At 50.4% G+C, this 14904-nt stretch overlaps 2 long non-coding RNA genes across 2 annotated transcripts in view; one reads left to right on the top strand and one right to left on the bottom strand.

Annotated features, from left to right (window-relative positions):
- LOC134758152 (uncharacterized) overlaps nt 1–7713 on the bottom strand; it is a 54804-nt gene extending 47091 nt beyond the window's left edge. The window contains exons 1-2 of the long non-coding RNA XR_010133094.1: nt 7626–7713; nt 4143–4318 (exon numbers count right to left, since the gene is read on the bottom strand). This is a non-coding gene — a long non-coding RNA (uncharacterized lncRNA). The remainder of the gene's footprint in view (nt 1–4142; nt 4319–7625) is intronic.
- A 493-nt stretch (nt 7714–8206) lies between these two features.
- On the top strand, nt 8207–11851 carry LOC101152546 (uncharacterized). The gene is made up of 3 exons (XR_008674944.2): nt 8207–9505; nt 9808–10197; nt 11679–11851. It is a non-coding gene; the product is annotated as an uncharacterized lncRNA (long non-coding RNA).
- Nucleotides 11852–14904: the final 3053 nt, after the last annotated feature.

Genomic DNA, 14904 nt, shown 5'->3' with positions numbered 1-14904 from the left:
GCTCCCAGTTCCCTGCTGTCTTTCTAGTCTCCTTCTCCCAAAAGAACTAATTTGAAGTTACTTCTTTTTTTTTTTTTGACGGAGTCTCGCTCTGTCACCCAGGCTGGAGTGCAGTGGTGCAATCTCGGCTCGCTGCAAGTTCCGCCTCCTGGATTCATGCCATTCTCCTGCCTCAGCCTCCCGAGTAGCTGGGACTACAGGCACCCGCCACCACGCCCGGCTAATTTTTTGTATTTTTAGGGGAGACGGAGTTTCACCATGTTAGGATGACCTCAATCTCCTGACATTGTGATCCGCCCTCTTTCTCAGTTAGTACTTATAATCAGTGAGATTACTCCACTTTTTACATATTCCCCTCTTCCTTTCACCCCCAATTTTGATAATTTTTCAGGTATTACGTTGTTAAAGCATATAGCCATTACATACTGCATGCTTTCCTCAAAGTCACCATTCGGTACTAGTTCTCTGGGTGCTGTTACACCACGCTAAGTAGTTCTCTGGGTGCTGTTACGCCATGCTAAGTAGTTTTCTGCGTGCTAGTACACCATGCGAAGTAGTTCTCTGGGTGCTGTCACACCATGCTAAGTAGTTCTCTGGGTCCTAGTACACCAGCTAACTAGCATCTCTGGGTGCTGGTACCCCATATTAACTAAGAAACAGCTTCATATAACAAAAATGAGGGCAAAGTGGTGGCGGAAATATGGATAGTTAGTGTGGGGTACTAGACATTTCAGGAGGGCTTCATAGGAATAATATTCTCTGAGTTTTTATATGGATGTATGCCTGAAAGTCAGTCTGGCTGGTTGGCTCACATTGTTTTCCTTGAGTATCTTAAATCTGTTTCTCCATTTTTTTTTTTCTGGTATAAAGACTTGCTGTCAAAAAGTCTGATGCAGTCTGATTCTCTTTCCTCTGTAAGATTCTGTATCTTTTTACATGAATGCCCATATAATTGGATTTCAATCTAAAGCCCAATAATTTACTAGAATATGCTTTTGTATTGACCGTTCAGGTGGAATTTCCCAAATGGAGTATGTTCTTTCCCAATATTTAAGTTTTTATTTTTATTTTTTTTTCATTTAAGGAAGCTTTGTTTTATAAGTATTGGCTTTAGTATTCATTCTGTCCCGTGTTTTGGCTTCTGCCTCAGCATCTCCAATTATACATATGTTGAATCTTCTAGTCTTCTATATTATTACTTTCAAATATTTTTAATGTCTTTCTTAATTTTCCTTCTTTTAAAATACTTCCTTTTTTACATTTTATATTTATCTGTTGATATTATATGTGATGGTTATTTACTTTTGTATTTCCTCTGATTTCATCTCTCTTGTTCTAAAATGATGTTTCTTTTATTTCTAGTCATTTACTAAATTCTGTGAGCTCTATTTGTCATCTACTTATCCAGTCATCTTATTTATGTGTTATTTTAATTCTGATAGATGCTATTCTTTCACAAATTCTGTTATTTGTAAAAGAACAACATACTGTTTTTGAAAGATTAAAGTTTTTGGTTTATTGTGACCATATCTTTCTGTTGTGCCTTAGTGTCTGTAGGGATATTATTATGCTAATTGTTCCTTTTTTTATACTAACTTTGCATTTAGTCACAAGCTTTTATTGCTAGTTTAAGTGAGATGATTTTCCAGTATTATTAGAAAGAAAGAGTGGGTCAGAGTGCCTCTGTGGCTTCACAGCCCCAGGGCTTCCACTTCTAGGGTTAACATCCAGTGTCCAAAATTACGGCCTCTTTCTTCTGAAGATCTGCTTTCCCTTCTTCCTTCCCTCACTTTTATCTGGGCCATCTTTCTTCTTCTCCCCTAGAGTCCTGTCTTAATCAGTTGAGGCTGCTACAATAAGACAATACAAACTAGGGAGTTTAAACAGTGGAAATTCACTTCTCACCATTCTGGAGGCTGGAAAGTCCAAAACCAAAGCATCAGCAGGCTTGGCCATCAGGTGAGGGCTCACTTTCTGGCTCACAGATGGCTGCCTTCCTGCTGTGTCCTCACATGAAGGAGAGAGAAAGGGTCTTGTCACCTTTCATAAGGAAACTAATCCCATTATGGGGACCCATCATAGGGACTCTACCCTCAAGACCTCATCTAAATCTGATTACCTCCCAAAGGCCCCTCCTCCAAATACTGTCACCTTGGGAATTAGAGCTTCAGCTACGAATTTTGGGGGAGACACTCACAGTCAGTTCATAGCAATTCCCTTTCCTGCTCAATTTATGTTCCTCTCTGTCTTAGTCAGTTCTGGATGCTATAACAAAATACCATAGACTGGTGGCTTAAACAACAACCATTTATTTCTGACAGTTGTGGAAGCTGGGAAGTCTAAGATTAACGTGCCAGAAGATTCAGTGTCTGAAGAGGGCCCACTTCCTGGCTGATAGATGCCTGTCTTCTTGCTGTGTCTCCACATAGTGGAAAAAGGGCTACAGAGCTCTCTGGGGTCTATTTTACAAGGGGGCCAAACCCATTCATGACGGCTCCACCCTTATGACTTTATCACCTCCCAACCCCCCCACCACCCCATATGATCACTTTGGGGTTATAGTTTCAACATGTGAATTTCAAGGGACACAAACCTTCAGACCAAGCACCCTCCCAACAGTTTCCCTATAGTGCAGTCATCCTTAGCTCTGGGCTAGAGAGGAAAGTCCGCCTTCCTTCATTCATACCTCTGCCCCAGGAGCATGACGTCCAAGGTGCAGGGGAACATGCCACCCAGAGTCACAGCTCCTCTCACAGCCACACCCAAGCTGACCTGGGACTCTAATTCACTGCCAAATAGCCGCACATCACTGCTTCACCACCTAGAAACAATGATCAGATCTAGCTCATGGGGACTAAACTGAATGATGACTTTGAAAATTGTGTAAAGGGTAGTATGCTGCTCTGTCTAAGTCGCTTATCACTGGTGTCAAAGTATAGCTGTGACTTGGATTTTGACCCTTGGGTCCTCTGTAAATTGAGTTTTGCCTAAGATCTACCATCAGAGTATTGCCACACAGGGCAATGCACATCTAAATAAATGGATGGAGAAAGCCAGCCATGCAACCCACTAGACCCATCATCGGTCCACCCTCTTACACAGGCACTCAGCAAGCATCCACGGGGCACTCTGTATGCACCAGCCTGCAGTGCACCACAGCAGGCTCAATGGGGAAAAAGAGAGGCTTACAATACAACTGTAAATATTAACAAAATACAAAAGTGCCTATAAGACAAATGACTCCAAGGTGGGGAAGGTACTTTCAACAGGGTGCCAGCAGAGTGCTATGGGATCCCACAAAAATAATACATGCCCTTCACACTGAGTGTGGACTATACACCAGGCTTGTGGTCTGTGCTTTTCTTCATTTTCTGGGTGACTACTGAACTCCAAGTCACACTACTCACTCTAGATGTGAAGAACAAGATGCAGAGAGGCTAAATGACCTTGCATGTGACTGAGCTGGAACTTGAAGTTGGTCTGACGGAGGCCCAAACTCATTCACTCATTCTGTTGCACTTTGACTCCCTGAGCTACAGCTCTCTCTTTCTCTCTCTCTCTCCCTCCCTCTTGACAATAATTCATTTATTTGCATCAATTCCAACAGATATGGAATTAAGCATCTACTATGTGCCAGGTGCTAGGTTCTGTGAGCTGACATTTATCCCAGGAAAACACATAAAAAAAGGCAATTTAGCCAGTAAATACATGACATGTTGGAGCGTGATGAGCACGTTAAAGAAACAATAGGCAGGAGCTGGGGCTAGGGGTGTCTGCAGGGAGAGCTCTAATCCATTGAGGTGGCAGATGTGAAGGGCATCAGAGCAGAGGGCCCAATAAGAGTTGCTTGGCATTACAACCTGATCGCACGGCCTTGAGCGAATTACTTAAAATGTCATTCCTTCAAGCTACCTCATGGCAAAACTTTGAAATTGGCACCAGCAATTTTTTTTATTTATACTTGCAGATATGAGTAAGTTAGTGTGTTAATCCAAATCTATAAATGGGGAAAAGTGGTGGATTTAGTGCATGTATTCAGAATGCCGGGCACCGTATCATCTGCATGCATATTAGTCAGGGCTCCCCAGAGAGGCAGCACCAAAGGGATACACGGAGAAAGAGAAGTTAAGGAATTGGCTCACATGATTGTGGAGGCTGGCAAGTGTGAATCTGCAGAGCTGGCCAGCAGGCTGGAAATTCCGGCAGGAGTCAATTCTACAGTCTTAAGTTCAAAGACAGTCCGACGGCAGAACTCTTTCCTTCTAAGGGACTTCAGTTTTTCTCTCTTGAAGAATTCAACTGATTGAATGAGGCCCACCTGTATGACGGAGAGTAATGTGCTTCACTTAAAGTCTACTGATTTAAATGCTAATCACATCTGAAAATTACCTTTACAGCAGCATCTAGACTGGTGTTTGACCAACCAACTGGGCACCCAAGCCCAGCCAAGGTGACACATAAAATTAACCATCACAGCATTAAAAAGCGAATGCCAAAGTGACAACAGTGGGATTCTAAGACCAGGATGAATATGAAGCAGGGGCAACTCACCTGCTTAACGTTTCACGAAGTCATCTTTCCGCTCATTGCAATGCAAGGTCATTTTGGTGGTGACAAGGCTGACATTTGAAGATGTCAGTGATTTCAACTCTAAGTGACTGTCCCTACCCCAGCCAGACAGAGTTGGGCTGGCCACCTCCCAGGCTCTGCAGCAAGCGTGGGGGGCCTATACTTAGAGGCAGAGGAGCGGGAGGAGGCGATCCTCATCTTAAATGTCACAGTGATTTATAGACTATATTTCCTGAGAAAAGTGCAAAGATTTATTTCCAGGAGGCAGGCCGTTTGTAAACATACAACTCACAGGTGCGGCTGTGTGGGTCGTGAGCCCGCAGAGGCCTCCGCCTTTTGCTAGGGAAAGGAATGCCAGTGGGTCCTGGAGGCAAGAGCAAGGGCTCAGACCCAGCAGAGTCCTCAGAATAATGGCTCTTGTGTTCTTCATCTCCCCAGAGGAGCTAGGATTAAATCAACTTGTGGTACCCTACGCCACCTAGCTGGATGAAAAGTGAAGAAATGATGAGCAGGTAAGGTGATGGGCATGTTAATTAGTTTGAGTTAACCTTTCTCCAATGTATACACATATCAAAACATCCCTTTGAGCCTCATAAATATATAAAATTATTTCTGAATTTAAAATACTGCTTTTACGTTTTAAAAAAGTGAAAGGATGAAAAGAGTAAGTGTTTTACCAGGGAAATGAAAAATGATCAATTTGTATGCTCATAATAATTTAGCTTAAAAATATATAAAGCAGTCACCAACGTTAAGCAAGAAGAAGCTAATACATCTAAAATCAACTAGGGAAATGTTAATATTTCTTTCCCAGTCATTGATAGCTGGACTGGAAATTACCCCCATGAAGCCAGGAGTCGGGAAGGGCTAGAGAGAAGGAAAAGATGAGTGGGAAACGGAGGAACAGTCCTACAGAAGCAGAAAGCCATGAAAAGTGTCTTTCTCAGCCCTGGATTTGGCGCAAGGAGAAAATTCTCCCCAAATATTTGAGGCCCTTTCATGTCCCGAAAAAGCTTGCTTCCCCAGAGACCTACCATAGATATCAAATCCATACGAGTTCATAACTAAAAATCACACAATTGTAGAAATAAACTAGCCAGCCAGACATAGCAAAACTCAGCCAAAACAGGAAACGAGGAGAAAAGAACAAAGTCAGACTTCAGATATGTGGGCTGTCACGCACAATATGTATAGCAAATATTTCAAAAATATGACGGAATCAAAGACTTGCCTGCAATAAAATGGATAGATTCAAAAAAGAATGAAATGGAACTTCAGTGAATGAAAAATCTAACCAGGGATCTCTTATTAGTCCTACCGATTTGTCTGGAGAAGTTGTGGATTCTTGTATCATCACATCATCTACACGTCATGAAGTAACACGAGAAACTCAGGTGTCAGCCAGGGTCTTTCTGCCTCTTTGAATTTGGGAGACATTGTTCAAACCCCCATCTTCCTGGCTGCCTCTCTGCATTCATGCTCACGGGCATGGTCAGACATTCATGCCCCCAGCTATACCAGAAGGCCGGAGCTCCCACCGGTTTCTCTGCAGACCCACTCACGGCCAAGCAGACTGGAAATTCAGCAGCCTCACAGACATCGGGCATGATAGAAGGGGTGACTCTGGGGCTTGTGTCACCTTCTGCCACCTCTGGCTCCCCCCCTGCCCCCATGTCTCCTCCTCCCTCCAGAAAGATGGGTGAGTTCCTTTCTCATCATCTCACACAACAATCCATGAAGAATTGTGCTCTCGCTTGCACCCTTCAGATCCCCACATTCTGCCCCAAGCAGGCTGTCAAGAAATTTCTGAGCAACAACAACGTCACCCCTCCGTCACTTCCCCTGGAAAGAACTCAGGAGACTGTGCAGAGGGAAACTTCTCTACCTCATTTCAACAGATGCCCCAGCAAATCTAGGTGCTTTTCCTGCCGTGCCGTGGTAAAATAGTGCCTGCTATGATGAGAGGGCGTCTCATCATCTGTTTTCCTGTCTGTCTCCCTGCAGGCTGTGGGCTCCGGGGGCCGGCTCTTTGCTGTACTGGCTGCCCCAATCCACAGGATAACAGAGGCGGGTGCAGGAAGCCTGAGGCCTCCTACAAGCAGCTGCAGGTTTTTGCCTCCTGTGAACCCCAGTTCTGATGTCCTCACGTTCCCTCAGCTACCTGCCGGCATAACTCTGCTGCCATGGAGCTGTGGTTAATGGCAAAGCTCTGCCTTGGTGCCATAAGGCTCCAGCAGCAGTCGATAATGCACATGTAAAGCAGTTGCTTTTAAAATCTTTTATGTGCCTGTCATATCAAAAGCAATCCTTTGGAAATTACCAAGACATGATGCACACCTGCCTGCAATTTTTATAGCTCCTTTTTCCCCCCAAGTGAAGAATGCAAAATACTCAAAACTGAGCTTGTTTCTTTTCTTTCACAAACGGTCCTGTAGGTTCTTCGCCCTCACAATCTCTCCAGCTGGGCCTGATGCCTCCACCTCCAGGATGACTTTGTCAGTTGGGATCCTTACGGTTGCTTTCCTGGGCTCAGACCTCCTGGAAGGTTTTCTTTCTCTGATTTTGCCACTTACCCCAAACTTATTCAGTCTCTCCCTGTCCTTGCCACCAGAAGCATTTTTTTTTTTCTGAATTTAAGCCCACTGTGTCATCCCTTGGCTTAAAACCCTGAAATATCCTTAGTCCTCCCAAAGCTGGCCCCAGGCTGCTGCTGCTGCTGCACACCCTCTGTAAGCAAACAAGCAACACTCGCGGTGTCCTCCTTCCAGCGCTGTGCCGTCTAGCGGCACCGGAGACTGGGAGGAAGAAGAATCTACCGGATCCATTCCGAAAGAAACACATCACAACCACCCACCAGCCTCCGTTTCACTCCCGCGGATGCTGGAAACGTCTGACGCTGGGCCAGCCGCCTCCTTCCGCACCTTCAGCGTGGCCATCCTAGGAGGCTCTGACACTGCACGGACGATGGGTCACTGGGCTCCATCATCGTCATCAAACGCACACACACTCCTCCCATGCCCACGCACACTGACACATGTTCACACTCACACGCTCACCTCACTTTCAGCTGAGGCCGCACTTCACGTTTCCGAGAGAAAGCAGGCGAGGCAGCAGGAGCTCTGAGGGATAACTGGCTTGTCAGCTTGCCTGTGCCCCAGGGCACCTAGAGACTGGGTACGTGGCTTCCGGGGTGTCTGTGAGGGCGTTTCTGGAAGAGCTTAGCGTTTGCATTGGCGGACTGAACACAGCAGCTGGCCCCTCCCCAAGGTGGGTGGGCCTCGTCCAATCTGTGGAAGCCGGAATAGGACAAAAAGGTGGAGGGCGTCTGGATTCTCTCTGCCTGACCCAAGGCAGACATCCGTTTCCTCTGGCCGTTGGTACTCCTGGTTCTCAGGGATTCAGACTCTGACTGGCGTCCACACCACTGGATCCTGGCCCTCAGGTCTTGGAACTTGCACTGCCAGCATTCCTGGGTGTCCGGCTTGCGGACAGCAGATCGTGGGACTTCTCAGCCTCCAGAACTGCACGAAGTGTCTCCTTACGAATCTCTTCCTATGTACGTTTATCCTGTTGGCTCTGTTTCTCTGCAGAACCCTGACTAATACAAACCCTCTCATCTCACAGCAGTGCATGTACAAACCCACTCACATCTTCCCCTCCCCTGCCTTCCCTACCGCAAGTTCCCTCCGACCAGAGGCCAATCCCGCTGCGGTGCCCCGGACCCACCCTCTGCACCAGCCTTCCTTCTTGTTTCCTAAAAGCTCGCGTTTTCTGTGGGCTTCCAAGGCTGCTCTTCAGTATCTTTACGTCAGAGCCTCCCAGCTCCTTCCCCTCTCTCAAAAGCGTTTTCACAGGGACTGTAGGCTCCTTCTCTCCCCTTGATAACCAAGTACTGTGCCCCAGGTTCTTACCTCACAGCCCAAAGTTGTCCTAAGTCAGGCCCTGACCTGAGTGTCTCCAAATCCAACAGGCCGTCTGCTCTCCTGTGACATGCAGCATCCCACGGCTTTTCCTAAAACACCCCCTCTGTCAGCTTTGCTGTCACCCACCCTCCAGGGCTCTCTCTTACAGGTCTGCCCTTTGCTAGCATCTTAGCCTCTCCACCTCCCGGTGGTCCTGTCTGCGATGGACCCCCTCCATGTGTCCCAAGGCCCTCCAAAGGAACAGGTCTGTATCAGGTGCAATTGGATTGAGTTGCAATGCAAGGGCTTGAATTGCAGAGAGGTTCATTTTTCTTTTTGTAGAAAAGTCTGGGACCAGCTGTCAGAGACTGATTTGGCCACTCCATGGTCACCAGGACCAGGCTGTGTCCATCTTTTCTGTTCTGACCTTTTTCACATGGGCCATTGTCCATGTCACCGCTGGTCACCAGCTGCAGCAGTCGCATTCTTGCTCCGGGCAGCAGGAAGAAGGTGAGACCAGAAGGCAGAGGGGGCTGGTCCTGCCTGGTCAGCCCCCAGGGGGCTTTGCCCAGACACCCCTTCCCCACCCATGGCTCTGCTGATTTCTCTATAGCTGCCACCCTCTGAAAAGGGAGCTGGCAGAGTAGTTCTTAGACATGGCACCTGGCCACCTCTGTGGCTGAAGAAGAAGGGGGTTGAGGATTGGGGTACACACCTGACAGTCTCCATGCAATGCCCCAAAGTGAACCACTGACCCCACACCACGCTGTTCTCCTCTGAGTTTTCTCACCTCTGTCCAAATGGCTGCAGAAGCCAAAAGCCCCAGAGCCCAGCTCCCCTTCCCTCCTTTCTCCCCCATCCCATCTTCCATCCTTCCATCCTTCCATGAGCCTGCCCCTCATCCTCCTCAGGGCTGGAACTGGCTGCCGGATTCCTCCCTGGCTCCGTGGGGGCTGGCTCAGCAATCTGAGCTGCCCATGACTCTCTGGTCCAGCTGGGAGGATTCATGCCCCATTGGGGTTGAGAGGAATGAGGTGAGGGCTGTGGGGTTCGCCCAGAATCTCCTGAAATATGGGGTCCAGGAACCACAGCAGGACTCTCATTCCGCCTTCTGGCCACTGTTGGGGGTGACACTGGCAGGATCCAGGGGCTCTGGAAAGCTCCAGGGGAAATTTGAGGCATAACCCAGCTTCTCTGAGACGGAACTCAGGGAGGATCCAGCTCAATCCTACAGAGGCGACCCCAAGGAAGGACCTGCCCAGGGTCACTTGGGGAGCTGGGCGGGAGGAGGGAGAAACCTCCCCGGTTCAGAGTGACAAAGCCCCCCTTGCCCCAGGGATGGCTGAGATCCAAGACCTCAAAAACACGCCGCCGTCTGGAGGGTGTGAGAGCCAGGTCCGTCCTCAGCATGGACGCTGCAGTGCACACTGTTCCATGCCAGGTGCTGGCTGACCCTGCCCTGGGGGAGGTGATGGACAGGCACAGAGGGGGAGCCCCGCAAACAAGGGGCCCTGTTACAGCAGAGTGGGAGAGCGCCTGATAGGACGCCAAGCACCGTGGCCGGGCTGCAGAGAGGCCTGCGGGGCTTGTAGACAAGACGTCATGGAGAAGGCGGAGCTCCCATGGGCCTTGCAGGTTTCACCAAGCAAGAGCGGAGAAGACACAGGCTGGACAAAGGAAGGTGGACGGGACAGCCAGCCGTGCAGCAGCCTCACAGGACACAGCTGTGAGTTGGGGAGGGGAGCCGTGCCCCTGTTGGCCCTCCCAGGACCCTGGTGTAGACAGGTGGGGCCCCAGCTCCAGACACCTTCACAGGCAGCTGTACATGAAGCCCTCCTCACCTATTTGGGCACACCCACAGTCTAGGCTGCCGTGCAGAAGCCCACAGGAGGGTCAGTGCGTCCAGAGTCTCCCCAACATTGGACACCCACATCACACACATGCACATGCACCCATGGGCCAGAGTCCCTGGTGAGCACACACACGGCACCTGCAGACATGCCTGCACATGCAAAAGCACACAAGCACACACAACTGTGCAGGGCCACACAAGCTCAGTCACACACACGGTCACACATGCTCATGCACACTTATACACCCTCCACACACACACACACACTCCCATAACACACACGCTCACATGCACACACTAACACACACGTTCACATACACACACGCACACTTACACTCTCCACACACCCAACACGCACGCTTACCTGCACACACTACACACACGTTCACATACACACACACCCTCCACACACATACCCCAACACACACGCTCACATGCACACACTAACACACACATGTTCACATACACACACTCATGCACTTATACCCTCCACACACCACAAAATGCACTCACATGCACACACTACACACACGTTCACATACACACACCCTCCACACACACACCCACAACGCACACATGCATACACTAACACACACAAGTTCACATACACACATTCATGCACTTATACACCGTCCACACACACACGCTCACATGCACACACTAACACACATGTTCCATACACACACTCATGCACACTTATAAACCCTCAACACAACTCACACACTCCAACACACACTCACATGCACACACACATGTTCATATACACACTCATGCACACTTATACACCCTCCACACAACTCTCACACACCCCCACAACACACACATGCACACACTAACAGATGTTCACATACACACACTCATGCACTCTTATACACCCTCCACACACACTCATACGTCCCAACACACACACATGCACACACTAACACATGTTCACATACACACTCATGCAGGCTTGTACACCCTCCACCCACACCCCCAACATGCATGCTTACACTAACACACACTTATATACCCTCCACACACACCCCAACACACAAGCTCACATGCACACACTAACACACACATGTTCACATACACACACACCCTTCACACACACCCTCACAACACGCACACTCATATGCACACACTAACTATACACACATTTACACACGTGTTCACGCTCACGCACACGTGCCTGCACTCCTCGTGGGGTGGTAGCCTCGCCTGTCCCTCGGCACCTGCCAACCTGTGGGAGCTGCCAGGACTCCACCCAAATCCCCCAATTACTCTCTTCAGAGAACTTTTTATTAAGATGATTTGTCAGGCCTATCTCGAATTTCACAGGACTAACAAGCCCCATCTCTGTCACCTATCAGGCATCCTCTGATCTGACAGAAAGGAATATGCGCTCCCACCCCAGAGCCAGCAGCTCCCCAGCGCTCTCCCCGCCCCCGCCCGCAGAAACCAGGACTTCATCTCTTTGATGTATCGGTCGCTTCCCCTGGCACCTAAGCTTGCCTGAAAGTTGGGAATATGATGACTCACCGTATTTGGCAGCTCGTATGCGTCTATATTTCAAGACATTCATGCTCATGCTCATTATAATTAGGGCTGGAGAATCAGCACAGTCAACTGCCAAAATTAAGTGCACAATTCATATCAACCTTTCAGACCAGACAGAGAGCACCAGCTGACACTCATTCCTCCAGCACCAGGAAATGCCGCAGCAGAAGGGGGCCTTCAAGATGGGCCAGCCCCACTTCTGCAGCATGGTTGCTGGGAGCCTGCACAGGCCAGGTGTTTCTCTACAGGTTAGCGGAGCTGCAGCAAGATCCCAGGTCCTGACCCAAGGCAGTCCTGACCCATGGTCTATCCCCACTGGCCATTCCCTGGAGCTGTGCCTCAGCTGGGGAGGTACTTCTGGAAGGCAGGTGGAGGAGGTAAGCCTCCTTCCCAGCCTGCAAGTCTGTGGTTTAGGTGGCCTATACTAACTGATACTCGTACAGGTGCAATTGAGAACTCACTGAGGCAAAAAGGGCCTTTGTCAACCCACAGAAGTGACAAGTCCAACTGCAGACCAGGCTTCAGGTATGGCTTGATGGAGGCACACACGCTGTCTTTCCAGCTTCCAGTGTAGGGTGTCTGGGTGCCCTCTGCTGACAAGATGGTAGCAGGAGCCAGAGACTTTCTGTCCTCTCAGTGACAAGTTCAGGGGGAAAGCCAGGGTCCTGGCCAACATTTCCGTGTGTCCCCTCTGTGTACCCAGTCCTCACATCCATCTCTGTGTGGCTGGAGGAGTGTAATGCCCAGAGCTGCTCAGGTCTAAATCACTCAGGCCTCACCTGCCAGGAAAGGTGTTTTCCCCAGCTTCAGGGACCAGGAGTAGGGGGAAGGATGTCCCGGAAAATGTAGGTGGATGTGTCCAGCAAAGGGTAACCAGACACTGGGGCAGCAAGGACCTAGGTTCACCCCAGAAGGCTGGCTTCCACCCAACGAAGACATCACCATGGGAGCTAGAGACAGACCGGGAGGAGGTGAGAGGACAGAGCCCAGGGTCCTTGCACGGCCCAGGGGGAAGGGGGCACTGAGTCAACAGAAAGGAAGAAAAAGGGAGTTCAGAGGGGACAGGGCTGTGCCAGCAGACATGTGTGGGGACCCCAGGCCGGCGAGGGGCTGGCAAGGCAGGAGGGAGGGAGGCCATGGCCAGTGTAAGCAGGGCCTCTTCCCCTCCTGGGAGCTCAGCCCGACCGCCTGTGTGTCCTGCGGGGACTCCGTGGGGAGTGGAGATCCTGTCATGAGTCCTTATTCGGGCACTTCACCCGCAAGTCACTCTGATCACGTCTGTGAGTCCTTATTTGGGGGCTGCCCCACCGCAGTCGCTCCGATCACATCTGTGGCTGCTTCTCCCACAGGCTCCCACAGGTTCCTGTGATTAGGTCATTTGCCACCGGGAGAGCTTGGGTCCCTCACTGTGCACCCCCACCCCCTTGCCACTGCCTGTGGAGTGCACGGCACAGCACCCCTCGAGGGGCGTGGTGTTGACCTAATATGCACTTGAGGGGTCCCTGACCACAGGAGGAGGGAGGGAGGGACGGGCAGGCAGACATCAACAGCCGCCAGTGACTCCCAGGCTCTCATCTGAGACAGGACAGGGAGGTAGGGCGAGCCTGGCATGAACGCTGGGTGGAAATGCCCAGGGGACCACAGGGAGCAAGACGTGGACTCCAGGAAGATGGTGCTCTGGTGGGTGGGAGCATGGAGGGCAGAGGGCAGGGTGGCCAGGCTGGACCCTCCCCATCAAGGGTCGCTGCAGGGAGGCAGGGCGAAGACAGGACGGGGAGATGGGGAGATGGTGGGTATGGAGGGACAAGGGCAGAGAACTGGGCAGCCTAGGGCAGGCTCACCCTCAGACAGGCTGGCAGAAAGGGGTTGCCAGGCTGGCAGAAGAGGGGTCACCAGCAAAGCAGGAGTGGGCAGAGAGGCAAGAGGCGCGGAGGGCAGAGGCCGTTCTGCCGCAGTGCAATGTCCGATCAGCGGCTGGTCGGCAGCTGGAGGCTACTCCCCTCTACTCCACAGGTCCAATTGCTCTTCTGAACTAAAAATCCCATCTCTGCAGCTCTCAGCCAATCCTGCTCCCACCTGTTTTTATTTCCTGCCCAGAGCAAGTACAGAACCGGGGGCCATCAATGGGCGAGAAATCACTGTGCCTCCAAGCCGTATTTTTCACCGTAACAAGTCATTACTTCTGTGCCCGGAGTCATTTCTCAGGATCTTAATGCATTCGTTTATCAATCAATACTTAATTGATGTCTATAAAGCATGTTCAAAATCAGAGGTGAGAGCAGCTCACCAGGTACCGACTTCGTGTCTGGAGCCACCTTGTTAAGGAGCAACCCTTGGCACGGGTGCCGTGTCTGCACCCTCGGGAGCTCTGGGTGGGTGCACTGGGGTCCTCACAGCCCTTCCCGCCACTGCAGATGGAAATCTCTACCTGGCAGAGGGGCTCAGTCGTCCCCACCCGAGAGTCTGGGGCCTACCAGCAGCAGAAGGTGCAGTGGCCAAACGCAGAGACATTTCTATCATCAGACCTGGTCCCCAGCCCGACTCTGCTGCCCACTTACCCCTGGCCAGGGCGAGTTCATCGACTGTGCTGAGCCTGGCTGCTTCTCCAGCCTAACAGGAGTCCCTGTCTCGACAGGACTGAGTCGGGTGAACGCAGCCAAGTGCTCAGCAGAGACTGTCCCACCGGGAAGTGTTTGCAAATATGGGCTGTTGAACCTGCTGTTGTTAGATCCAGATCCAGTTCTGCGACCACTTTCATGACTTAGATCATAACTGAAGTGCGGGCCAGCCAAGGCCAGGCCGTTTAGGGGTTTGGCTGCTAATTCAAGAAGGACACCTGGGTTTGGATCCCAGAGTTGCCTCCAGACCCAGATGTGGCCTCAGGCAGGTGATGAGCCTGCAGATGCGGTTTCATTTTCTGCAGGGTGGTCAAAGGAGATCTCAGGCTTGTAGGAGACAAAGCACATCGCCCCGAAGAGCTCAGGAGGCGCAGATTACAGCCACCCTCCTTATCCACCCCGTCTCCCATCACAGCCCTCA

The sequence above is a fragment of the Gorilla gorilla genome, chromosome 23 (assembly GCF_029281585.2).
Source record: "Gorilla gorilla gorilla isolate KB3781 chromosome 23, NHGRI_mGorGor1-v2.1_pri, whole genome shotgun sequence".
Lineage (NCBI taxonomy): Eukaryota > Metazoa > Chordata > Mammalia > Primates > Hominidae > Gorilla > Gorilla gorilla.
Note: the sequence above shows the minus strand (reverse complement) of the source record. Positions and strands in the feature narration are given on the sequence as shown.